This window comes from Dromiciops gliroides, chromosome 2 (genome assembly GCF_019393635.1).
Source record: "Dromiciops gliroides isolate mDroGli1 chromosome 2, mDroGli1.pri, whole genome shotgun sequence".
Taxonomy (NCBI): domain Eukaryota; kingdom Metazoa; phylum Chordata; class Mammalia; order Microbiotheria; family Microbiotheriidae; genus Dromiciops; species Dromiciops gliroides.
Genome location: NC_057862.1, coordinates 441,673,344 through 441,699,714, shown reverse-complemented (window position 1 = coordinate 441,699,714; position 26,371 = coordinate 441,673,344). Strand labels below are relative to the sequence as shown.

General features: G+C 42.1%; 1 long non-coding RNA gene across 1 annotated transcript; it reads left to right on the top strand.

Annotated features, from left to right (window-relative positions):
* Positions 1 to 1,965: 1,965 nt before the first annotated feature.
* LOC122743856 lies at positions 1,966 to 24,397 on the top strand. The gene is made up of 4 exons (XR_006355032.1): positions 1,966 to 2,052; positions 2,675 to 2,825; positions 6,213 to 6,357; positions 24,334 to 24,397. It is a non-coding gene; the product is annotated as an uncharacterized LOC122743856 (long non-coding RNA).
* Positions 24,398 to 26,371: the final 1,974 nt, after the last annotated feature.

The window sequence follows — 26,371 nt, the reverse complement described above, 5'->3', positions numbered from 1 at the left end:
TTTGATCTGATTCTATCATTCAAGACTCATAACCCATCCCATCCACTAATTGTGTAATATTGTGTATAATACTTCTCTGTGTTGGTGTCTTATTTCCCCTTTCAGATGGAAAGCTCTTTGTTCCTAAACCATGTCTTATTTAATTTTTTTTTGAATCTCCCCATGTCAGCACATGGTTTTGTATAAACACAATTAAAAATATTTTTTATTGTCTCTGTCAGTCACCCAACATGCTCCTTGAAAAAAGAGAATGCTTCATTTTTAAATTTGTAGACCCACTGCTTAGCATAATGCCTTGCACACGATAGGTCCTTAAAATGTGTGTTAAATTGAATCTAGGTCTCCTATTAGTTCTACCTAGTGTCTTTCCGGTGTTCACTTGAGCAAAGGAAAATCAGGATGTTGAATCTAAAAAAACCTCCTTAAACCAACTCCATAATTGTTCATGCTACTGTTTCCTTGTTAAAAATATTTCTTGATCCAGTACTCTAGGTTTCAATAGCAGGAAATCTTTCCTCCTACCCCAGTTAACTGATCACTTGGAGAATTAAAATTCAAAGAAGACACTTCTTTTTTTTTTTAGCAACACAGAAAATGTCTTAGATCAGAAGTTTCAAACTCAGATAGAAACAGGGGCCACTAAATTGTACATAAACTGCAGGCTGCACTTTGACTTATTAAATTACATGTTATTATACTTTTATTTATTTTGTTAACTATTTCCCAAGTATGTTTTAATCTGGTTCTCAACTGGGAGTATTGCAGGAAGTGTATTTGGCACCACTGCCTTAGACCATCCACCTGCCCCTAGAACTGAAAAATTAAAGGAAAAAAAGCTGGGACTGTAAGTTTTATTATTTTTAAGACACTTAAAGTAGAAATGATTTGGTAGTTCCCCATGTCTGTGTTTCTCTCCCATTCCTGTAGACTATGAAGAATGAACTGAGTTGTCTATACTCCAAACTAAACATGGTCATCAGATCTTGACATCAAGAGAATGAATAGATGGTGGAATCTGTGCCGGCTGGTATCATCCCAATTATACAACTTAGCCCTGTGAAAAACATTAGGGGGAAAGATCATTAGCCTAATGAGCAGCACAGATTTGGGGCTTGGTAAGCAAGCAAATTTGTCTTTTCATTATGCATGGGCCTCAGCAAATTTATTATTTTTGGTCGCTAAGGTGACCTGGTGTTTTCATTTACCAGATCACTCAGCAAACCCAGAAAGTAACCACCGACTCTTATTTTCTCAAGTCCGGAATCCCCAAAGGCAACGCAGAGAAAGGGATCTGTTTGGCACCTGGTCTATGTTCATCATGAGCTTAGCATAACGAGAGTGAGATGGGAGGAGTGGGATCAAAGTTGGCATCAAGAGTCAGAGAAGTAGTGGATAGGGAACCCCCATAGTGGGACATACTTGGTTCACAGCTGTTGGCTCCCAATGATAAAAATCAATAGTCTTTTAACATCCTTCCTCTCCTCCCGGAGAGCATTTCCAGCAGATGGGGGGAGGGGCGCATGGGGGCCCTTCACAGGACAGGTCTCCCAAAATCGACACACTTTTCTGTCGATATCTCCCGGCTGTCTCTCACTGACCATACATAGTAGGGGCCTGCTGAAGGCCTGGGACAGGCCAGGCCTGTAAGTCTAGATGCCTCTTTATTTGGCCTGTCTAAAAATAGCAATGGGGAGAGTAGGGGAGAGCAAGGGGGGGGGAAAGAGGGGGCAGACTCAGGGCTCTGCAGGACTAGTAGTCAATGAGCTGAGAGAAGCGATTGAACTCCCAGCACTCCCTGTTCGGCTGTCCGCAGCTGACAGTCTATTTTTTCCCATGGTTGACTAAATATGGTCAGGGAGGGAATGGCATGAGAAGGAGCCACTTGGCTGGGACTGCATGTTTCAGATGCTTAGCTGGGTATATAAGCACTAGAAAGGTGAACTTGGTTTCTGATCAGAGGTTCCCCCTAAACCCCCCAATCCTCCCTCTTCCTACCAGGAAGCATCTCCCCCCTTACCCCCCCCCCCCATTTGTGTGTGAGCATGCGGGCAGGTGATACTCTTTTGTTTCAATCTGACCTCTACCTCTTGGTGACCCTCTCCTGGTGGGGGGAGGAAGGGTTGGGGGGGGGAGGAGGAGAGGGTGAGGGGAGACTTCTGCAGATACAGCCCTTATACATCAAGGTGTGCGGTAATCCCAGCACGCAAGGATGCTTCTCCTTAACTCCTGCTTTCCGCTCCCCTCCTGTCTGTTCTTTCCTCCCTCCTGCTTTCTCCCTCCCTCCCTCTCTCTCCCCCTTGTTCCTTGTTCTCTCTCTCCCTCCCTCTCTCTCTCTCTCTCTTTCTCTCTCTCTCTCTCTCTCTCTCTCTCTCTCTCTCTCTCTCTCTCTCTCTCTCTCTCTCTCTCTCTCTCTCTCAAGCTTTAAAGAGCTCCCTCCCTTTGCTAAGTCTGCGCTGCAGCAGGAGGGCTGAGTGGTGGTGGTGTCTGGTGGGAGGGGAGGAGGAGAGGATACAGAGGTGCATGTGGGGGAAGGGACTGTGCGTGTTAGGGGAAGAGACTGAGGGTTTGTTTGCCGGTTCTTCTTTCGTATCTGTCTGTGTGTTCCCCCCCCTCCCCTCTCCAAGTGAGGACTAATGCCATCCCTGGGCCTGCTCTCTTTCCCTCCCTGCATTAGAGGTTGCCTATAGGAGGAAGCCGATGGCTGCAGCATCCAGCGCATTATTACCTTGCGATGCCATGACCCTCCTCCATGCATCCCTAACTCTTTAAAGCTGATTCAGCTAGCGCTCTGGAGGCTCCCCTGCTGCAACAGAATCTCCTCACTGGTACGTCTTTCTCTCTCTTTCCTCTAATGGCACCAGCTTAGCTCGGTTCTTTCTTTCTTTCTTTTTTCTTCTTTCTTTCTTTCTCTTTCTTCTTCTTCTTTAAAAACAAAACAAAACAAAACACTTACCAGCTCAGTCAGGACTTACGGGTTCCAGCAAACTTGCCCGGGATTGGGGAGGGGGACGGGGGTTGGAAGTATATGTGTGTCTGTGTGTTTATGTCCCTCATTGCACTGGGGCAGCGTGTGAGTGTGTGTGTGTGTGTGTGTGTGTGTGTGTGTGTGTGTTCCTACGGGGTGGGTTAGGAGTTTTCTCTTTGGCGTGCGATATCCTCTGCATTTTAAAAACTGCAGAGCCAGCAATAGCTCGAATGCTTTAAACTCAAATGTAAGAACTTTGACACAATCATTTTGCACGACTGCTGGCAGTCTGTGTTCCCTGGTTTGGAAGTGCAGGCTAGTGACAGCTGGAGGGATGTTTGGGGTTGTCATAACCGGGGGTAAAGGGGGGGGGCTGTGGTCAGGGGAGAGTCTGATTAACCCGCTCTGAGCTCTGGAGAACAGGAACGTGGTTTGAACTTATAGTCCAACTTGCAACATTCCTGGTACTGCGGTCCTTAACCATTGTAATGCCAATGGGCAGAGAGATTGGTAACCAATGTGACACTGCCTGGAGGAAGGAGCCACACCAAATCTGGAAGAAGGGGGCATAGTTTGACTTTAAATAATGGTAAAAAGCAGGCTATGGCTATTTCTGAAGACAGAAATGGGCCTCAGTCCCCTAAGCCTGCCTTACCTATACCAAACTAGATGCCCCAAGTTTCAAGTGTGCAAAACTCATGTGTTGTAGGGTATAGGTTTTCGATCTGCTGGTGTATGTACAAACACACTCATGTAGGGAAATGTGTGTGCACCACATGCGCATGCACATACTCACATACTCCTCAGGAACTAGATAGGTTTGATTTATACAGGGTGTCTCTTTGACTTAGCATGACTCCCACATACACAGAATGTAGTATATTTTTCAGTGAGTATTTATAGTCTAAGCAGCCTTGTGCAATTTAAAGGACATTGTAATTCTTGGGTTTATTGGTCCTTCGGATTACTAGCTGGGAGACCATTTAGTACACCTTTTATTTCAGGAGGTGAAATTTTGTTTCAAAAAAGAACTAGGTTTAGTTTGAGAATGAGCAAAAGGTTCATGTGGACATCTTGCCGAAACTTCAGGTTTCCTTCTATAGATTGGGGGATTTTCTCTGGCTAAGTCTGATCCTTCCAAAGTTTCAGCTGCCCAGGGGATGTTTGTAACTAACCCCTGTCAATATGGAGGTCAGAAGTGGAGAGCACAGGAGAAATCTAGAGCTGGGAAAACATCTGCTCACTACTATTTCTCACACTTTCTTTCCCTCTTGCCTAGTCTGCCTTCTCCACCCTTTTTGGCTCCGGGTTGTCTTCCCTGCACTCCTTTGCCCCTCAGTTTATGCCCACTTCTCATTTGTCAGGCCACACAGAACATTTAGGATTCTTTTTCACCTAGACTTCAGCTCACATTATCATGCAAGGGTCTCACCTAAATCATTGGAGATGCAGGAGGAAAAGTTGGGTAGCAAGAGCATGCTATTTGAGTTGCCCTTTTTTATCCTTGACTGGATGAAAATGATAAATAACAGTGCCTAAATGTAAATGGGGCAGCAGGTCTTTTCTCTGTTCCATCCTGCCAAATGGCTCTTTCCTTTTTAAATGGGAGGTAGGGGCACCTTTCAGAGCCATAATCCACTCCCTCATCTTCTTCTTGTGTGAAAATTTGACCTACTCATCCTACATCATCCCCAGATACTTAAAAAGTCCACCTGTCCATTTCACACACCAATGGATAGAGACCATTGCCCCGTGGCCTGTTCAACTGAGATATTTGTTTACTGGGGAGGAGGGGAGTGGTATTTTACAAAATAGGCTTCCTCACTGGAGGTGGTGGTGAGAAGGGTGTATTTACTATGTGGGGATCCTAGGTATGTATGAGCATTGCAGGAGAAGGGTGGTTATCCACACTAGGTAGAGTAATTCTATTGGAGTGACAATTAGGTTAGCTTCCTTGACCTTCAAAACATTTCTAATTCCCTTATTGAATTTTCCTCTAATTAAAACTAAGAAAGCCCAGCTGCATGGGATTCTTGCTTTTGTCCAGTTGTTTTCAGAGTATAGCCCCCAAATCCCTGATCCAATCCCTGTTCCTATTAAGTCTTACCCCCCCCCCCCTTACTCAACTGCAGCAATACTTTCTGATGTTAAGTGATTCTTTGGTCAGGGCTTTCTGGTCTTCACCCAGCTCTTCCTCTCCTGACCCTCCCCCCACCCCCAAAAAGAGCTTATCTGACTTCATGCAATGAGCAGAGAGGGTGATAACCACTTACCATTTGAATCCCCTTGGGGTTTAGTGTTATCACACACTTCACAGTTTGTTTCTCTATTCTGCTCAATAAACTCTGAGGTACCAGATTTACTTGGGGTCTGGTTACTTTCTGGCTTCGTCAGGAACTAAGCTTGGGAATGGGAATGGAAGCTTGCCCCCTTCTCCTTTTATTTTTTATTTGGCTTTGTCAGTCCTTATATATGATGATGGAGAATGGGGGCAACATTTCCTTCTCTGCTCACAGAGAAATTTTAAAATGCAGGGGAAAACCCATCGATATAATTAAGTATTCCAAAGTGCTTAGTTTACCACTTGCTAAGTTTACTTAAACCCTCTTTAAAGGGTTCATTAGAAGACTGTGAGAAACGGTAAAATTCATTAACACTAAGGCAGCCATTCTGCATTTGCCTGTAAATTGGTATTGATCTGGAGGGCTCTGGCTAGGGTAGTAGGCAAACGGAGCAGGTGAGTGGACAGTCCGAGCATACTATTACAGCAATGCTGAATGAGCAGGAAGCGCCCCAAATGACCTCTTGGTTTGCTGGGCGCCTAAATCCTGCCCATAATAGTCTTCTATTCAGTGTGATCATCATTTTCAGTGGGGCACTGGGGCCACATTGTTAGAAGAGCTTTAGAGCTCAGAGGGGTTAGGAGGCAATGAGTGAAAAGGGGCAAAGTGGGAGGGATGGGGAAGAAGATGGAGAGAGGGGGAGGGAAGGGAGGGGAGGAGGACAAGGAGGAGGAGGAAAAATAAGAGGAGGAGGGAGGGGATATGAGAGAGAGAGAGAGAGAGAGAGAGAGAGAGAGAGAGAGAGAGGAAAGGGAGGTGCAGAGAGAAGAAAGGCACAGATGGGTGGGTGCACACAAGCACACACGAGTGCTTGAGAAGTAACTCCTTGACTTCTACTCTAGCCTAAGCTCACAGATCCAGGTTTCCAGTTGTTCCTATGAACCTTCAATTTGACAATTTATCAGGTAAACCGCAACCAGCCTCAGATGCTACAGAGTTCAACTAGATGGCTTTTTTCCTAACACTGAAAGAAAGAAAGAAAGAAAGTCAAGACATTCTCTTTCTGGGGCTCTTCTCTTTGAGAAGCGGAGGAAATCCTGGACTTACTAGGTAAGAGTTTCTATTTACAGTATCTAGCTGCCTTTTTAATACCCTCTCTCTCCTCAGTCCCAGTCAATTGCTGAACGAATCCTTTGTCTTTAACAGAAGAGTTTTTTAACCTCAGCATGAGAAGGAGGCAGCTTGGTGTTGCTAAGTTGTAAACTGGACATTTGAATTCCAGATGGGCAAGCGCTAAGCTTTGCAGGAAAGGGGATGAGACCAGGCTTTGTTTATTCTTCTCTTTTTTCCCCCTAAGTCCTCATCTGAGGAATAGAAAGAATTGTAATTTTCTGGAGTTTCTGGGTCTTTTCTTCCAAACCTTTATTTCTTAGTCCTTCTAACTGTTAATGTGGGAGTGAGGGTGGGGTGGGGTGGGCATGGAGTGAATGCCCTATGGTTAATGTATGTGTATTTCATATGTATATTCTGTGTGGTTAAAAGTTTCACTGTGAAATTATATATATGTATATATGTATGTATATACATACATATGTGTGTATGTGTACATATGTATGCATATATATGTATATATTTATATACTTTTCAGGGGGAAATGGGAGGTTTTGTCATGTTTTCCTTCTCATCCTATTTACATAAGAATTAGTCACAAAAGAAACAAACTGCTGGATTTCTCAGACTTGTGTCAAAGGCATCACCTTCTTAATTCCCAAGACTGTGTGTATATGGGGATACAGGCACATGGATTTCAGGAAAAAAAGTGAAAGAACAACTGTGGGTTACTGGAGATGAATCGTAGGATGGAACATTGGCGAAGGAGATTATAGAAAATGGGTGTGTTTGTATGTGTGTGTGTGTGTGTGTGTGTGTGTGTGTGTGTGTGTGTGTGTGTGTGTGTAGTAGGAGGCTTTGAGGAAGATGTCATGGAAATGGGGCAGTAACTCAGCAACATTAAACCAAGCCACCACTAAGTACACATGGGATCTGAATTCCAAAGCAGTGTTATCTTCCTCTTCAAACATATAAATGCGCATATTGAAAACTACCTGCTTGAGAAACATACTACTTTATATGCCCATATGAACGTGCTAAGCTATGGAATGTAAAGAAGTATGTATTTCCGGTAGGGCATCTCTCTCATGGGAGCAGGGTGACCCGTGTTCAAGGGAGAAAGAGACAGACAGATTTTGTTTTTGGAATGCCTGACATGGCAGACTGACTGGGGAGTCAATTGATGATCGTGTTCCAGTGGCTGTATTGTTCTGTCACTTTGCCTGTGTCAGCAGGTGGAAATGCTCATCAGGACATTAAATATTCAACGTGCTGACTGCGGCAGGCGCTTGGAAAGGCAACACCAGAAGAAAGCCCGTTGTCCGCTTCTGGTGTTTGCAGGGGCCCAGGTCAAGTGGTAGATCTTGGGGGCTTGCAGGTTTCTAGGCTGTTCTTCCCCATCCCCCCACCTTTAGCCTGCAGGAGTCTAGACATCAGCAAGAGTGGGTGATTTCTATAAGCAGTGGGAGAAATGTAGAATGTGGAATGAAACAGATAAGGGAAGAAAGGGAGAGAGAGAGAGAGAGAGAGAGAGAGAGAGAGAGAGAGAGAGAGAGAGAGAGAGAGAGAGAGAGAGAGGGAGAGAGAGAGGGAGAGAGAGAGGAGTCAAAGACTTTGAAGACTTAGAGCAATGTGTACTTGGGTCTTTCACTCTGACGTCTTCAGACATGATCACTTTTCACCCTGGCAAAGACACACACAAATGAGTTGTGCCGATTAATGTCGAACTTGCCATGCACTAAAAGGAAGTGATTAGGGAATCCAACACTCACAACCCCCAGAATTTCTAAGACTCAATCACAGTGTACCTGTACACAATCATAGCTTTAGCCCCTACTTTTAAGTAGCTTCATTTTTGCTTCTATTTTTAAATACCCTGTAGCCTAAGAACTAATAGTCTCTGGATGAGGGAATATTCAAGGCAGCTCGGAAGAATCTTAGGCAACATGTCATACACAGGAGACTGAACTCTGGTATCCCAAGAGCTTTTCAGGCAGAGATCATTCTAAATCTAAAGTCCCCAAAATGACTCTCTCATCCACAAAATAACTTTCTCCCTACATTTCCCCATATTAAACTTAGATTGATTTTTGTTTTATCCTCGACAACAAAGGGGAGATTTGCTGTTATTGGAATCAGTAGTTTTAGAATGATGTGAAATCTAAAGTAATGCCCAGCACTTGGTATGAAGATGCAGTTCCTGACTGTCCCAGCACATTCAGAGAGAGAGAGAGAGAGAGAGAGAGAGAGAGAGAGAGAGAGAGAGAGAGAGAGAGAGAGAGAGAGAGAGAGAGAGAGAGAGAGACTTTCTCTCTGGCTTAGTGCTTATCATGGAAGCAAATCTGAATGTTATACTATGGGTCCCACAATGTTGCTTCTGAGCTGATCTAGATTCCCCAAGAGATAATGCCAAACTCAGTATCTAGATTTTGCTGAAGTTCTCCCTTTTCTACCTGGTAGTCAGTTATTCCCTCTGCTTAAGTAAGAGGATCTTAACTGGGCGGAAGAATTCTTGGAAAAGATAGTTAGAAAGGACCTTTCCACCAGAACAGTATTCTCTGGGAAGAAATACTCAAGCTGAGCCGAGCTTCAGGAGACTTTTGAAGTATCTCAACAGAATGTGGGGAAATTTCTGTCATATCTGTCATTTCTTATGGCCCCAGAGGTATAGCTTCTGCAGGTTCTCAGTCCTGTAGGAAAATGGTGTCCTCAGGTATGCTGGGCATAGTGGAGTATTTGCAAAGTAGGAGACAGTCAATTATTTCAGCCTGGGGAATATTTGTCTGGCAGCCAATAGGATTTTTTTCCACATCATGTGATCTTTGCTCTTTAGAACTATCTTTGGTGTGCCTGGCCTCTGGAACCTGCAACAGGTGTATCTTCCCCACCTAGAGTTAGGAACTTTCAACCAACATTCTGGCTCCTGTACATGGAGATAGGTGGAGAGAGAGAAGGAAGATCAGGAGGTTAGCCCCCTCTTCTTTCCGCTGAGACCCATCCATCTTGGGACTCAGCTATGTTGTTCCAGCAGCTGAGTCACAGGCCAAGCAATACATTATAAAGGAGAGCCATGACGCCAGTTCATGCTGAAACTTAAAATGTTTGATATGGCAACTACATGACCCACCACATATCACTCATAGAATGCGTTGTGTATTACATCATAGATCATAGCACATATATATGCATATATATCACATAGCTTATAATGTGTCTTACATATCTTACTTTTTCTAGCCTGCCTTATGTATCACATGTCACATCACAGGCACCATTTGTCATGTTTCATATATCCCTTCATATATGTCTTTTGTATGTCTTGTTCCATATATAGATGTGTATATGTGTATATGTATGTATGTATCTATGCAGGTTTTAAAAAATCTTATGCCAATGAGGAGAAAATAAGGAGAGAAGGCATCTGCTTTTTGGTCCCACCATAGGCATGGGAGAGTTTGCACCTAGCCAGTATTTGTCCCAGGAAATGGCATTTCTGTCCCCATTAGGGTAAGACTCCGGCCACAATGAGTGGAAATAGCAAGGCCACAGAAATAGGAGGCCACAGAGATTTGCTAACCGACCACAGAAATGCCGCAGCCTCTTCCCTTCGATAAGTCCCTGTTTTACATTAAAGTTTTATTGCAGGATGTGGTGTTTAAATAAAAGCATTAGTGTTTTGAAATTAGGTTTGACTGAGCAGTAAAACCAGAGAGTTCACAGAGATAGTCACTGCCTTCTCTTTGTTATAAATCACCTCCATTCTCTTGATCTGCTGAATTAAAAATGAGAACAATTCTTACCCTTCTCAATATAAACCCAAATTTCCTTAACATCCCCCCCCACTTCCTGCTCCCACCTTAAGCCTTCAACTGCTCACCGCTGCTCTAGCTTTGGAATTGGGGCTGATTTACAATAGGTATCTACAACCCTAATGCAATTTCTCTCTCTCTCTCTCTCTCTCTCTCTCTCTCTCTCTCTCTCTCTCTCTCTCCCTTTGGCATTCCAACATATGTGAATCAAATGGCATGGCTAATGGTAGGAGGTAACTAAGCTTGAATCTTTTCTGATGTCAGTGTTTTTACAATACTGACTGGGCCTCCCGGCACCATCTTTGTGACATTTTACTGGTTTAATGTTTTAATGTAGAAGAAGGGAGAGGCTGATCAGATGGGGACCTGTGTCAGGATTGGCTTACATTTTGGGAGAGGAAAGTTCAGCCAAGATAATACACCTGAGGGATTTTGGTACAGTGGAAAGAATATTGGGTTTAAACTCAGAGGACCTGAGTTCAAAGCATACATCTACTACTTGCATGACTTTGGACAAATCACCGCCTTTCTGGGCCTCATTTTCTTCCTCGACAAAATGGGGGGGGGCTGGATTGACTGATCTCTGTGGCTTCTTCTAACTCTAAATCTTATATGTCCAAGGTGATTTCTTGGTGAGGGGCAAGGGGGGGGGAAGTGACAACACACCTCAGTGGTTACTATCTGTTCCTTTGCCTCATCAGAATGCTTTTAAGAATGAACAGAGAAGACTGTACACCAGGACACTTGAAGTATTTTTAAGACCTGTGCCATTGTCAGAGACTAATATATGAGCATGTTCAAGCAAGGTCCTCCTATCCGTAATGAGTGTGATGCTGCCTCGTGTGAGATTTTCCCTTGGCTTTCATCTGGTTGTTTGTATAGAAGGCAGCCCTGGAAAAGCAGGCAGTATTCTTTATTCCAAGTTCTCTGGAGCATGTCCAAGCTGGTTCTAGAGAATCCTGAGGGCGCATGACGTGTCAGTATTGCTGTTGAGACCACTGGAGGGTTTAGCCACTATCAACCAAACAGCCAACTGATTGCACTGAAGTTCTAGGGGTGGAAAGAGTAGCTTGGAGAATTGCAGAACTCGTAAATTCAGCGGACCAAATTAGTTAAATTTTTCTATTTTATGGCTCACAAAATCGAGTCGTTCTCAAAATGAATTTTCTGCATGTGAGGGAAACCAGTACCGTGTCAGGAATGGGGATTGTATGCGAAAGAGAGAGAGAGAGAGAGAGAGAGAGAGAGAGAGAGAGAGAGAGAGAGAGAGAGAGAGAGACAGGGGAAAGAGACCCATTTGGAGAAGGGACACCAGTCCCATTATTTTGTTTGTTTGTTTATGGTGATGACGAGTTATTTTTTATTTTCCCTCAGCCAGGTGGCCAAATAAATTTCACTACCTCTTTCTAAAGAAGGGGCTGTTTGCAATTCCAGTTTAATAGTGCATTCATCAAGAGCAATAAAGCATTTTATTGCACAAGTATTTCAAAGCGTGTGCTGCCCCTGGTAAAAGCATTAGTAAAGGGGGGCATCAGCAATCTCATTTAAAACTGTCGACCCAACGTGAAAAATGTTGCGTTGAAGAATAAACTGCTATTAAGCATGATTAGATTGACCTGCAGGACAGATATTTTAGCTGCTGCAGCATGAGTCAATCACAGTGAGCATCGCTTGAATTGCAAATTTTTTAAATGCCCTAAATTAAAAAAATGGAGGAATCTAAGACTGTTTGGGACCCAGGAGTGACTTTGGGGGAGATACTTATAAAGTGGATTCAGAGAACAAAAAGGGTGGGGCTTGGGGATCCGGACTTGGGGGATGGTGTCTTAATTGCCGCCACCTTAGCATAAATGAAAACTATGTTCCTCAGACCAACCAATCAAAAAAAGAATTGTGCTGAGTCAGCCTTTGGACTGTGCACGTCTGATTGCAGAAAGGGACTCAGCACTGCAGTGCAGCATCTCTGCTTGCCTTTGACACCAGCCTGGCAGGGCATTGCTCCCCTTGTGTTTCCTAGGGCTGCCTGAGGCCTAGAAAGAGAGAAGCCCTCAGAAAAGGGAGGCTGGGGGAGGAGAAAATACAGCTTGCTTCCAGGGGCATCCTTGCTTGCCTTGTCTCTTGTGCTCAGTCAGCGATGAGAAACTCCCGCTCTCTGGATGAATTGACCAAGGCCAAGGGATGGAAATGGAAATGAAGGGTATGGGAAAAGAGGAAAAGGAGGAGGAGGAGGAGAAGGAGGAGGGGTGAGTGGCTGAAAAGATTGCATGGTTGCTTACAGCATTCAGCCTCTACTATGCCCTTCACCGAGTCTTTTCTGCTGTGCTTTGATCTGCCAGGTTTCCCTTTTGGTGCCTTTCCATCCCAGGAGCTCCAGGGGTATGGTTCATGAGGATGAAGTGTGGTGTCCATTCACCCGACTCGCTCTGATTGAACTCTGGACCTCCCCAAGGCTATGTCCAGACATATTGGCCACTGCTGACTAGGGACTAGTCATGACAGATTAGGCCAAAAAAAGAATTTCTCATGTGTCATTCTTTTGCATAAGGCTACCATCTTCCCGAGTTCCAGACCTTCATTGGCAATGTTCATTATGAGGCTCAAAGCCTGTGGATTTCTCTTTTGTGAAACTTACAGTGGAATGTCCAGGCTTGGTTGAATGGACATCCACCTTCAGGATGAGGCCCAGGAAGACCTGGTGTGGATGATGGTAGATCAGAGCTGCTGTTGACAAGTAAAGAGTTTCTCTGCCTCCCATACAACCTCAACCCAGGCTTGTGAGGATAGCCTACCACTTGTGGGAGAGATGACAAACCAAAGCAGAACTGGGTGGAGTTGGGGAGCTGCAGGAGCTGTGGGGAGAGCTTCAGTTTGGTGCATTGACCACTCCTGCAGTGCGGGGCCATGGAGGGCAGCAGGAGGTGAGGTAAATGCGGCAGCGGTGGTGGCGGCAACAGCAGCAGTGGCGGTACTTCAAGGGCAAGCAAGGTAAAGGTGTGTTCTCTCTGAGAAGAGCTAGAGTACCCCCATCCAAAGTTAACTAGATGAAGCCGCAGTGCCTATACACCCTGAAAAGCAATTTTCCCCTTTAAGACAGTGTTTGCTACATGATACCTTTAAATATCTCTGACTTCTTGGCACGTGTAAGATAGAGCTTGGCTTAGAGAAGAAATTCACAACTTTTCAGGATCACTGATACTGCACTAGGTTGTGATTGGTTTGGGCCTTACAAGTTGGTTGCTTTAATCCTCCAATATTGCCCTGCGTATTTTCACTGGAGTCAATAATAACCCAATTGGTGAAGTGCACGTGGTCTGCAGAAGTATTCTAGTGGGTTACAGTTCCTTGGGTTTTCTGAACAAAGGATGAATTTCAAGTCAGGGCATGGGCAATTGGGAAGATTGAGGCCCAAGTCCTCAGACCCACTCAACCAGAGATTCCTCAGCCTCTTTGTGCACTTACCAAAAAAGTAAGAGGAAAACAGATACATTGATCCAAAAAAGGGAAAGAAAAAATGGGCTGCATTCTAGATTCTGCAGGCAAGAACCCAGATGAGAAAGTTTTCTGCTTTGCAGACTTGTACCCAAGGTGTAAACCAACTGCTCTGTCCATGTTTCTATCAGTCACTGAGTTGAGACTGTTGCCCTGAAGTTTCCCAGAAACCAGCCCTGGGAGGTCTCTGCTTTATAGTGTGAAAGCCACACCCTTTTGCAAGCTGTCTTATGAGTGTGCTTGGGCCAGCATGTTTATGTGTGTGCAAGAGAAAAGTGTGGAATAGCTGTGGGAACTGGGCAAGATAGAGTAGTCCAGGGCATTTAAATTTTTTTTTTTTATTTTGGAGTGGGAAAAGAACAGCAGAATTGTACACCTACTAGGTAGAGGACTCAATAGTGAGAGAGTGTTGGCTTGTCCCCTGAATGAGGGGAGTCCTCAAGGTCAGTTGCCATACAGAGCAGATATACTTTCCTCTTCTCTTTACCTCTTCTCACCCCCTGCTCCAGGGGGTCATGTGTTTGAATGTCTCGCCATGCCCAGATATGGCTAGCATTAGAAAGCATATCACCTTCTATAAAAACTGTGAGGCTGCTTCCAAGGCCAAGAGGACCACAGGACTGCTGATATAAATAGTCTTCTTCCTCAGCTGTCCCAACTGGCCAAACCTGCTTCTGATGACATAGAGGCCAAGAAAAGTGTGTGAGGCCCCTTGTGCCTAAAGCAGAAGTGCAAAGGGATTGGATCTTTGAACCTGTAACTTTATGGGCAGGACCTGGGTGATCTTTCTCTGTTCTTCTCTCTAGTTTTTTGGTTCTACCTTCTGTTTCTCCCAAGCTCTCCCCGCCCCCCAACTCTTCACTCATATCTTGCATAGGAATGGGAGACAAAGGCATTTCAACACAGGGGATGGCTCTAAGCAGGAATCTGGTACCCTACGGGCAAAGTCCTTCTCAAGGGCAGAGCATATAGCTGAAGTTGGCCATTATGGTTTGGGGTACCAGTTTCCTCTGGGATCTCTGTCCTTAGGCCTTATTTGCCTTTTGAAGGAGTCTCAAAATAGTAAGGCCCATGTCACATTGGACAATGAGGGACTTAGAGAGGGCTCTATCTGTCTATCTATCTATCTATCCAGCTATCTATCTATCTATCTATCTATCTATCTATCTATCTATCTATCTATCTATCTATCTATCTATCTATCTATCCATCTATCTGCCAGGCATAGCTGCTGTAACAGTACTATGATATAGCTGACCAGGAGCTAGAAAGCCTGGGTTCAAACTCTGGCCCTTATACTTCCTGCATGACCTTGGACAAATTCACCTCATCTCTCTGAGCCTCATCTGTGAAATGGGAAGTTTTATGTATAATATATATGAACACATATACAATGAAGATGTTTATATGTACATGTATATTAGGCATGGAGGCAGGTAGGTGGTTCAGTGAATAGAGTGCTGGGCCTCAGACTTAATAGCTGTGTGACCCTGGGCAAGTCACTTAACCTCTGTTTGCCTTAATCCACTGGAGAAGTAAATAACAAACCACTTCAGTACCTTTGCCAAAAAAACCCCACAAACAGCATTGACATGATATGATCCATGGGGTCATGAAGAGTTGGATACAACTGAATGACTGAACAACAACAACACATATGTGTGTGCATACACACATGTATATGCATATATGGCATACATACATACATATATGTATACTCATATATACTAGTTCCCTTGAGTGAGAGATTCTTGTGAGAAAACTACCTTGTAAACTTTAAAATGTTAAATTTGAGGTGGTAATGATAATAGTGTTTTCACTTCTCCCTGAGCTGTCCACTTAGCACCTTCTTCCTTCTCTTGTCTTCCACTCTCATCTTGTCATGATATTCTTCTCTATTCAGGGGTTTAATATGTATGGGCTAACTAACCTCTTGTACCATCTCAAGTCACTCCTGAGGGATCCAAATAGGCTCATCCTCTCTATCTCTCCAGACTTCCCACTCATTTTCTTTTTCATCAAAATGTATTTTTCCTATATCCTCTAAGAACTCTGTTTCCAAGAACTTTGGGAAAGATTCAGTTAATTAATTCACACTTTTAAGTGCTAATGACCAAGAAGCAACTTAGTGGATAAAATACTGGACCTGTAGTCAGGAAGCCTTCAATTCAAATCTAGTCTCCGATACTTATGAACTCTTTGATCTTGATTCCTTGGTCACTTAACCTCAGTTTCCTTGTCTGTAAAGACACTATATAAATGTTAGTTTTATTGCTACCCCTTGTAGGAATATTTGCATTTTAACAGTACAAAATCTTAATCCAGGAAATGGAACCCTATTGGTAGAAAATCAGAGAATGAAACTGAGGGAAATTTCAAAGACAGGAAGGGATTCTAAGTGCCTTTCAAATCATAGGTAGGGCACCTAGTTCATCTATGCATTAATCTGGCCCTAGTAAAAGATATATTTTCTAATCAGTTCTTTGATTCTTACAAAACAATGATAAATATGGAGGCCTGGTTTGTCCTAGGATTAATGAACAAGAATCTATTGCATTATTTAAAAACACACATATAAATAAACCTATTGATCAGCTCTGCTGGTTTTAGTTGTGAATTAATTTATGTAACACCTCCCAGTGAAGGCTGCTCTGTGAGTAGCTATAATTTGTGCTAATTTATCCTATTCCTATGATCATAACTTATATGTCTATGGTTCTTTAAAATTTACAAAATGCTTACACACACACACACACACAATCATTAGAGGTATGTAGCTGGAGACAAGTATTGCCCCCATTTTCTAAAGGAGGTAATTGACTTGCCCAGGCTCACCTAGCTAATCCATGTCAGAGTGGCATTTGAAGTTGGGGACTCTTGTAACCCCAAACCAATGAACTCTTTCCCTTTATATGTGACTGTTCCTTATGACCTCTGAAGTAGCAGAGTGACAAAACCTCAGGGATCATGAATTCTGCTCTTCCTTTGTGGGATATGGCTGGCAGAAAAGATCATGGGATTTAGAACTTGAAGAGACTTTAGAGATCACTAGGCCACTGCCTTTTATCTTTTGGTTGAGATCAAGTGCTCAAATAAAAACAAACCAGCCACTAACACCTCCATAAACAAGTATAAAATCGACCCTGCTTGGTTCGAATTCACCAGGGGACTTTCTCAAATCTGTGAAGAGTAGGGGAGGCAGCAGCCAGGGCATCCTTCAGGTTAGAAATGGCATTTTCCTATCTCAGAATGTATTAGTCATTAATTTAATCCACCAGGTTCCACAATCCCCCCTTTTTCTTCAGGGGCACATGGCTCTCGGATGCACTTATAAGTTGAACATCTTTCTTTCCTTAAATGAAAGCAGCTTTACCGTTGGCCCTATCTTTGAGGTAATAAGACACAAAAATCTATCTTGCCATTTTTGCAAAGAACAGCAAAACTGGCCTCTACCACCTCCCTCCTCCCTGTCCTCCACACTCATTTGGTCTATTTGAAGCCGAATTTATTTCTAGGAAGGGCCCCATCAATTTGCTTTGCTCTTTTGTTGACAAGTTTATTAAAAACCCAGGCAACTCCGTATTAAACTTTTATCAGTGTTGAGAAATAATACATTCTTTGAATAGACAGAAAAGTTATGGATTGAGTCTGAGCCTTTCTTGTTCAGGGTTTGGCTGAATCAGCAGGAAAAAGAGAAGCAACTCTGATTTGGGGGTGGCTTTCTCTCTTTTCCTCTCCAACTGAGGTCTTTCCAAAGACCTCTTAAGGAACAGAAGTAACAGTGGGCCCCAGTAGAGAGCATATGTCTTAGGGGGCTACAATGGGGCAAAGCATGATATTTGAAAAACCATAATTTTCTAGGAGTTTTCTATAATTTTCGGAAGTGAAGAGCCATGATTCTTTACTATTAGTTTTAATAATTAACTGAAATCTGGAATTAAAAATTAATTTTGTAATGACTGAGTGCTAATAGGTGAAGTGTTGCCACAAAATGAAACACTGGGTCATTTGTGTTTAAATTTTTTAAAAAATCATAGAAAAATTGAAAAACAAATGAAATATACTTGGTTTTATCTGATTTTTTAAAAAAATCCATGTTTTGTTGTATAGAAAGTTTGTAGCAAAGTTTAAGTGGGTTAGAATAGGGCAATGTAAAGAAAATTTTTCAGGAAATTCTCTGAAGATCATTGTCTGAGTAGGACTCTGTGAACTGGGCATCACCCAGGAGCGTTCCAGAAGACATAGTTCTTGGCAAACCTGGGCTAAGCTTTGAACTGCCATGGTGGGTAGAAAACTAAGTTACTCTTGTAGAGATAACTGAAAATTATCCAAAATAGAATGAGATATAAGGTAATAGATTTAAAGCTGGGAGGGATCTTTTACTCTCCTCATTTTATGGAGAAGGAAACTGAGACACATAGAGGTTAAATAACTTGCCTAGAGTCACATAGCTGGTAAGCGTCTCAGGTGGGATTTGAACCCAGGTCTTCCTCGTTGAAACTCCAGCACTCTTTCTGTCCACTATATCAGGCACCAAGAATTATAATAGAGAAAGTTTGGTTTGTTTTCCCCTTGGGTGGCCTGTGCTTTAGAAGAATGTGATAAAGATAGAAAGATTAAAAGAATTAGGAATGGAAGGGGGTTAAATCAGAGAAAAATGCTAAAGGGCAACTTAAAACTTTTAAGTATATTCAGTTAAACAATCACCTATTATGTCTAAGTTCTCTGACTAGTGCCAGAGATAAAATGATAAATACTAAACAATTCCTGACCTCAAGTATCTTACAGTCTAAATAGAATTTACACACAAATATATATATATATATATATATACTCATACACACACACACACTCACACACACACACACACACATATATATATATATATATATATATATATATATATATATATATATAGAGAGAGAGAGAGAGAGAGAGAGAGAGAGAGAGAGAGAGAGAGAAAGCTTCTTGTTGTTATTCAGCTGTGTCTGACTCTTTGTGACCCCATTTGGGGTTTTCTTGGCAAAGATACTAGAGTAGTTTTCTATTTCCTTCTCCAGCTCATTTTGTAGATGAGGAAACTGAGGCAAACAGGGTTAAGTGACTTGCTCAAGGTCAAACAGCTAGTGTCTGAAGTCAGATTTCAGATTTGAACTGTCCCTAATTCCAGGCCTGGACCTCTATCCACTTCGTCACCTAGCTGTCCTAAGTATAGCTTGAGGTAGGGGTAAAGAAGAGATCCCAAGAAAGGGCCCTAGGAAAATCTGAGGACATAGAGCTCTCATTCAACTGGGCATGAGAGAGTCAAAAGAGGTTTTTGTTTTTTAAATTAATTTATATATACATATACATATATATATATACATACATATACATACACATACACACATACATACATAATTTTTTTTTTTTTTAAGACTGGATGCCCCTATCTTTCCCAGGATGGAAGTGTAGGAACTACTTACCAACCCAATCCCTCCCTGTTTAGCCCAGAAGTTTGATCCGCTCTGCTTCTGGCCTGGGCTGATTCACTTTTTCTTGGGAAACTCCTACTTCCAGTGGCAAGCTGTATTAATGTTGAATTTGGTGTGGTCAGCTTAGCCCCTGTAAGTTGGAATTCCCATGCCTTTGCCTCCATGGTACTTGAGATGATAGGTGTGTGCCACCGAGACCAGCCAGAGATGGCTTTATAAAGGATCTGATACCTGAGCTGGGTTTTGAGGGGAGAAAGATCTCATAGGATCATAGATTTAGAACTTAGGGCAACCTCAGAGACTTTCAAGTCTAACTCCCTCATTCTACAAGTGAGGGATGGGGGGCAGAAGGGTTAAATAACTTGCCCAGGATTGTACAGTTAATAACAGGCTTATGTCACTAGACAGAGATGAAGAGGAAGTACACTCTAGGTATGAGGGGCTGTCTATACAAAATGCACAGAGTCTGGAGAGAGCAAGACAAACATGTGGAATAATGAGTATGAGTTACCTGGAATATAGAGAATGTTTGAGAAAATAAGATAAAATGGAAGATTGGAGACAGATTGTATCAGGAGATTTAAATTTTAGGGTGAAGGTCTTCATTTTTATGTTAAAAAATATGAAATGGGATGTCACTTAAGATTTTGAGCAAAGAAAATGACAATTACAGGTATGCATTTGAAAATATATAAAGAGGCCAGGCATGTAAACCCTGCTACTAGGGAGGCCGAGGCTGGTGGATCTCCTGACCTCAGGCATTCTGAGCTGCAGTGAGCTAAACTGATTGGATGTCCACACTAAGTCCAGCATCAGTAAAGTTAACTGGCCAGAAGCAGGGAGCCACCCTGTTGCTTAAAGAAGGGTGAATAGGCCTAGCTCATAGAGTAGGTAAAGCTCCTGAGTTGATCAGGAGTGGGATCAGGACCATGTGTATCTAGGCCTGCTTCTTCCAATGTAGACAAAATAGGGAGACTCAGTCTCAAAAAAAAAAAAAAAGGCAGGGGCAGCTAGGTAGCACAGTGGATAAAGCACTGGCCCTGGATTCAGGAAGACCTGAGTTCAAATCTGGCCTCAGACACTTGACACTAGCTGTGTGACCCTGGGCAAGTCACTTAACCCTCATTGCTCCACAAAAAAAAAAAAAAAAGCATGAGAGGTCTTATTGGGGAAAAGCTGATCAGATGTTTCTTATATTAATCAGAAATAAAGTAAAAATGAAGATAGAGGTAAAAATAAATCAGGAACATGAGCATGCCTAGAGTATGGGCTAGATGGCCTGGCCAGCATTCTATACATGCCTGCGAGCAAGAGATATTGCAGTCAGACATTAATGCATTAATTTTTTGACCATCAAGGTATCAGAACTCTGAGATGAGTAACCAAGAGCAGTTGAGGGTGGTTCAGTGGATAAAGCACCGGCCCTGGATTCAGGAGGAACTGAGTTCAAATCTTGACTCAGATACTTGACACTTACTAGCTGTGTGATCCCGGGCAAGTCACTTAACCTTCATTGCCCTGCCAAAAACAAACAAAACAAAAAGTAGGTGAGGAATTTTTGTCCCTGAAAATATTCAAATAAGGAGTTGACAACCATCTTTTCTGGAGAGTTTAGATATTTACCTACCCAGAGGCAGGAGACTGAGTCCAATTAGTTATCTTTGAAAGCTTTTTCTTCCTTGAGAGGAAAATGATTTTGGGAGCCAAGCAGAGAAAACTCTAAAAGAGTTGCTATTTTTTTCTTTTTTCAATTATTTCTTTTCAATTAACATGTATTTTTTCTCCCTTCATACACATTGAAAAAAATAAAGGAAAAATCCCTTGAAACAAATTCGCACATTGGCTATATTTAAAAAAATGTGGCTCAGTCTGCATATTTAGTCTATCACCTCTCTGTCAGGAGGTAGAGTAGTATTCTTCATCATCGGTCCTCAGGACCATGGTTGGTCATTGTAATGATTTTTCTTAGTATAAGTTAGTATAAAAACAACAATCAAACCAATGGCTAAAATGTATATAATACTTTAAGGTTTTAAAAAAAAACCTTTAAAAATATCATTTAATTTTCACAACAACCCTAGGAGGTAGGCACTATTATTACCCTCATTTTACAGGCAGAGTTTAAGTGACTTGCTCAGGGTCACACAGCTAAGTAAGTATCTGAGGCTGGATTTGAACTCCGGTATTCCTAGCTTTGGGTCCAGTGCTCTATCCACAGTGCCCCCCTAGTTACCTGACTGCTTTGGTGGAAAGAAAGTGAATTTGGAATCAGATGATCTGGGTTTGAATCCAGGCTGTGCTATTTGCCAGTTGTATGATTCTTGAGCAGGTCACAAACCCCTCTATGCTTCAGCTTCTACATCTTTAAAATGAATGGATTGAACTAAAACAGCTCTAAATTCTACGATCCTTTCACACTCTTTTCTTTTTTTTTTTTTGGATGGAACAATGAGGGTTAAGTGACTTGACCAAGGTCACACAGCTAATAAGTGTCAAGTGTCTGAGGCTGGATTTGAACTCAGGTCCTCCTGAATCCAGGGCTGGTGCTTTATCCACTGTGCCACCTAGCTTCCCCCACACTATTTTCTTAGTGGGATAAGAGATTGGGTGTGGAAAGCAGACCTGCTTCCCACTACATGATGAGTGTGTGACATAACACTGCACACTAGGCAACTACTTAGCAGTCTTTATGGTTACCACCATACTAGGCCTGGCCTCTCTCTCATTAAGACTATTTTATCACAAGGGGGCAACAAGTGTAAATTCTCAAGGTTATCCTTGCCTTCACATTCTGTATTAGAACGTTAGACAAGAAGACTGGAGATTGGGATTTTAGTCATGGGGTTACCATTTACTCACTGTAAAATGTTGGGGAAGTCATGTCTCTTTTCTCATCTGTAAAATGAGGGATTTGGCCTAGATAATCTGTAACCTTCCTTCTTAGGAATTCCAAGATTACAGGCATCAAATTATCCTAATTCAACTCCAATTTTAAATAGCCTCAGGCACTGTTCCCAGCCCCAAAGAGATAGAATCGATGGAAATCTCATCTCAGGAAACTAAATAAAATCATAAGATTATATATTTGGGGTTGGAAGGAATCTTCCTACTCTGAATTTTGCTTTGTAAAGGAATCTTGCATCCTTGGACAAATAGTACAAAAGGTGCCCTTGAGTCAGCTTTTCAGGCAAATTCAGTTGAAGTGAGTGAAGTAGGAGAGACCGCAAACCTTGGCACCAAAAAGACAACAAAGGAAAATGTCAGGTGGGGAGAAAACCTAGGATACCACACTTTAATAAGGAGATAGAGATTCAAGAATTGGCCTTTGCCTAATTTCTGGAGAGGTCAAAATTTGGAGGGAATAAAGCCTGACTAGGGAGGAGTTCTCATTGGGATCTGGACACTTTATTTTCATTAAGAATAACTAATTTCCTATTCAACTAATTATTCTCTCTGTCAACCAATGACTAGCCTAGTGAAGAACAAGAATGTTTGTTCCTAGAAGATTAGCCACTAGGTGGTAGGTTTTGAGGGGTTGATTTTTTTTTTTTTTTGGACACTTCAATTTATGAAAATATTTCCTGAGAGGTGAGAAGGCTGTGACATGCATTAGTGGAAGGAGTACCTCTCTATACTGATTCAATCTCAGATCCTCCAACTACTGAAGTAAAGGACTCTGAATGTAAATACTTATTAGAGTTCCACTCCCTGTGGCAATGTGTAAGAAGAGGCAGGACCATTTATGATGGCTCTCAGAGAGTATGAGTTGATGATAAAAACACAGCATTTGAAGTAGGAGCACCTGGATTCAAATCATGGTTCTACACAAACTTAGTCAAGTCAGTTCATATTTCTGGACCTCAGTTTCATTGTCTACAAAAATGACAGAGTTGTATTAGATGATCTTTAATATTCTTTCAGTATCTAAGTATATTATCCTATGATTTTCTTTAAGTCTCTGGGGTTTGAATTCTGCTACTAACAGCATACTTATGGGCTCAGAGAAGCCACTGAGGGCAATATAAAGATGCAGTGTTGGGTAAAGAAGGCATTTTAAGAGGAGGAATCTCTCCATATTGTACAGGGTGATCCAATTAGAGTGTGAAAGGACGTAGTTTCCAAAAGGAATTCTGCTTTTTGTCAATGGCTCTTTGTGATTGGTCTAGTAAATGCTCTTTGATTTGACCTTCCTTCTTTTAACATCCAACATGCATTTATTCAATACCTAGGTCCTATGCTATGGGATAGGAGGTATAACTAGGCTAATAAGTGTGCCAGCATCTGGAGGAGGAGAGAGAGAAGGTAGAACAGTGAAGCATAGTTAGTATCTAGAGCACTAGACTTGAAGTCAGAACATAATAGTTTGACACCTATCTTCAACACTTATTAGGTTAAGCAAGTCACTTAATATTTTTGAGCCTCAATTTCCTGTTTTAAAAAATGAAGCAGGAGGCAGTGAGGTGGTGCAGTGGATAAAGCACTGGCCCTGGATTCAGGAGGACCTGAGTTCAAATCCAGCCTCAGACACTTGACACTTACTAGTTGTGTGACCCTAGGCAAGTCATTTATTTAACCCTCGTTGCCCGCAAAATCAAAACCAAAACAAAAAAAGTAAGAAAGAAAAAAGAAAAATGAGGCAGTTGGACTTGATGATTTCTAGGGTCCTTTCTAGCTCTAAGTTTATGATCTTGTGATTACCTGTGGTCCGCTACCACTATGCATCATGTTGTTGTTCAGTCCTGTCTGACTCCTCATGACCTCATTTGGGGTTTTCGTGGCAAAGCTACTGGAGTAGTTTTCCATTTCCTTCTCCAGCTCATTTTACAAATGAGGAAACTGAGGCAAGCAGGGTTAAGTGACTTGCCCAGGATGACAAGTTAGTAAGTATCTCAGGCTATATTTGAACTCACAAAGATGAGTCCTCCTAACTTCGGGCCCAGAATTCTATCTGTTTTGCCATCTACATAACCCATATATATGTAAACACACATATATATGTATGTATATATATATATATGTGTGTGTGTCTATGTATGACTATGTCTATATACACACACACACACACACACACATGCACACACACACTGTACCTTGTAGCTCTTCACCATTCCTGTGTCAAGAAAGTCCCAGAGACTATTTCTCAGAGACCTTCTCTCAGGATGTTATTCCCCACTGCTTGCTACCTCTCTCCTTTTCTCTGGTAGGGGGAAGGTGGTGGTGTGACAGTGAGGTGCTTATTGATGAGAATGAACCCATTCAAGGTTAACTGCCCTCTTCAACTAAGTTTGCTTCAGGAAAAAATTCTGAAGAAGGAGGTGGAGAAAGGTAAATTAAAATAAATAAATAAATAAACAAATAAATAAATAAACAAACAAATAAACAAATAAATAAATAAATAAAGGTAAATGAAACCTTGTATCTTCCCCTAAGAAACTTGGGGGAGGGGGGAAGCAGGGATAGCAGGCAGAATATGGCATGTCATAAGCATGATATAGTGGATAAAGTATTGGTGTTGAAATCAGAAGGACTTGTGCTCAAATTTGATCTCTGTGATTTCCTAGCTGTGTGACTATGGGCAAGTCACTTGATGCTTGATTTCCTCACCTTTAAAATGTATATATCTATATGATCTACCTTACAGAGTTGTTGGCAACTCAACTAATGTAATTCATGCCATGTGCTTTGCAAACTTTAAAATAACATTGAAATATCGGTTGTTTTTTTGGAAAAAAAAGTATTAAGAAAATTTGGTTGAGGAAGGGATTGCATCCATTGGAAGAAATCAAGGATGGCTTCATGGAAGAGGTGGTATTCATGTTAGGCTTTGTAGCATGAGTAAGATTTCAAAAGGCAAAGAAACATAGAAGAGGGTATTGCAGACAGAGACCAGAATGAGCCAAAGCTGGGGGCTCTAAAACCTGTGATACCTAGGAAGAACTTCAAGTAGTTAATCCAGTTAGATTCAGTACATAAAAAGGGGCAAGTAGCAAACACTTAAGGCTGTCCAGAAAGAATGAGGCTGATTGTGGAGTGTCTTAAATGTTAGGCTAAAGAGTTTGAACTTTATCCCATAGGCAATGGTGATCCATTAAAGGTTTTTGAGCAGGAGAGAGATATGATAGAAGCTGTGCATTAGGAAGATGCCTGTGGCTAGATTGACTAGTATATATTGGAGAAATATACGTGGAGACAAAGTAACCAAGGGTTGAGATTATCCTGGATAATTCCCAGAGGTTCTTGTTGTAACAAAAGGAAAGAATGGGTAAAGGCTTGGGGGTGGGAGGGGGGGGAAAGGGATACTCATTGACTGATATGTCAGGGAACTGTCCAGTTTAGGAAGCTGGGGAGAATGATGATTCTGTTAAAATTACACTCAGAAATACCACTTTCTTTCAGCTGTTTCCCAGATCACTCATTACTATTGGTCCTTCATCAAGTTCCATGGAATAATTTGACAAATGTGCCAGGGGTTTCTCTGGCGAGATAGAGACTTCAGCCCCTTAGCTCCCATGGCCTACATGGAGGAATCTGAAAGGCTCCCCCTGTAACACCATAATCAGATAACAGTTACCATATGTGTATTAGCTGGCTCATCATTCATGTTATGAATACATCAGAAGAGAGGCCTGCCAATGCAGCCCTGTGCAGAAAACAGGCAGAGAGAATTCTAAGCAAATACATCTTACTCCGAGAGTTTATATACATCACCATTTGCTCCAATTATAACTAATTGGACACATATTGCATTTTCATAGCATCTAATTTTCTATTGATTTTAACAGGACTTCTGGTGTTTTGCAGCATGAAGCAGGATCTCATATCAGTTGCTGTTTAAAAATGCTGAGTGTACCTCCCTGTATGGGATTATTCAGTCAGCAGATGTTTTAAAACCTATTTAATTGTTTGGTTCATAAAATGCACAAACTGTATTAGTGAATAGCTTCATTCTCTTTTAGTACCTTAGTTAAAACAAGAGAGAGAGAGACTGAGAGAGAGAGAGAGAGAGAGAGAGAGAGAGAGAGAGAGACAGAGACAGAGACAGAGACAGAGAGACAGAGAGACAAAGAGTCAGAGAGAGACAGAGAGACAGAGAGACAGAGAGAAACAGAGAGAGACAGAGACAGAGAGAGACAAAGAGAGAAGACAGAGGAAGTATTGCAAGTGTGGGCTAGGAAAAAAGACTTTCCTAAGATACAAATGTAGCTGACTTTCAGATGAATGGTTTTTAAGAGTCTTTTCTTC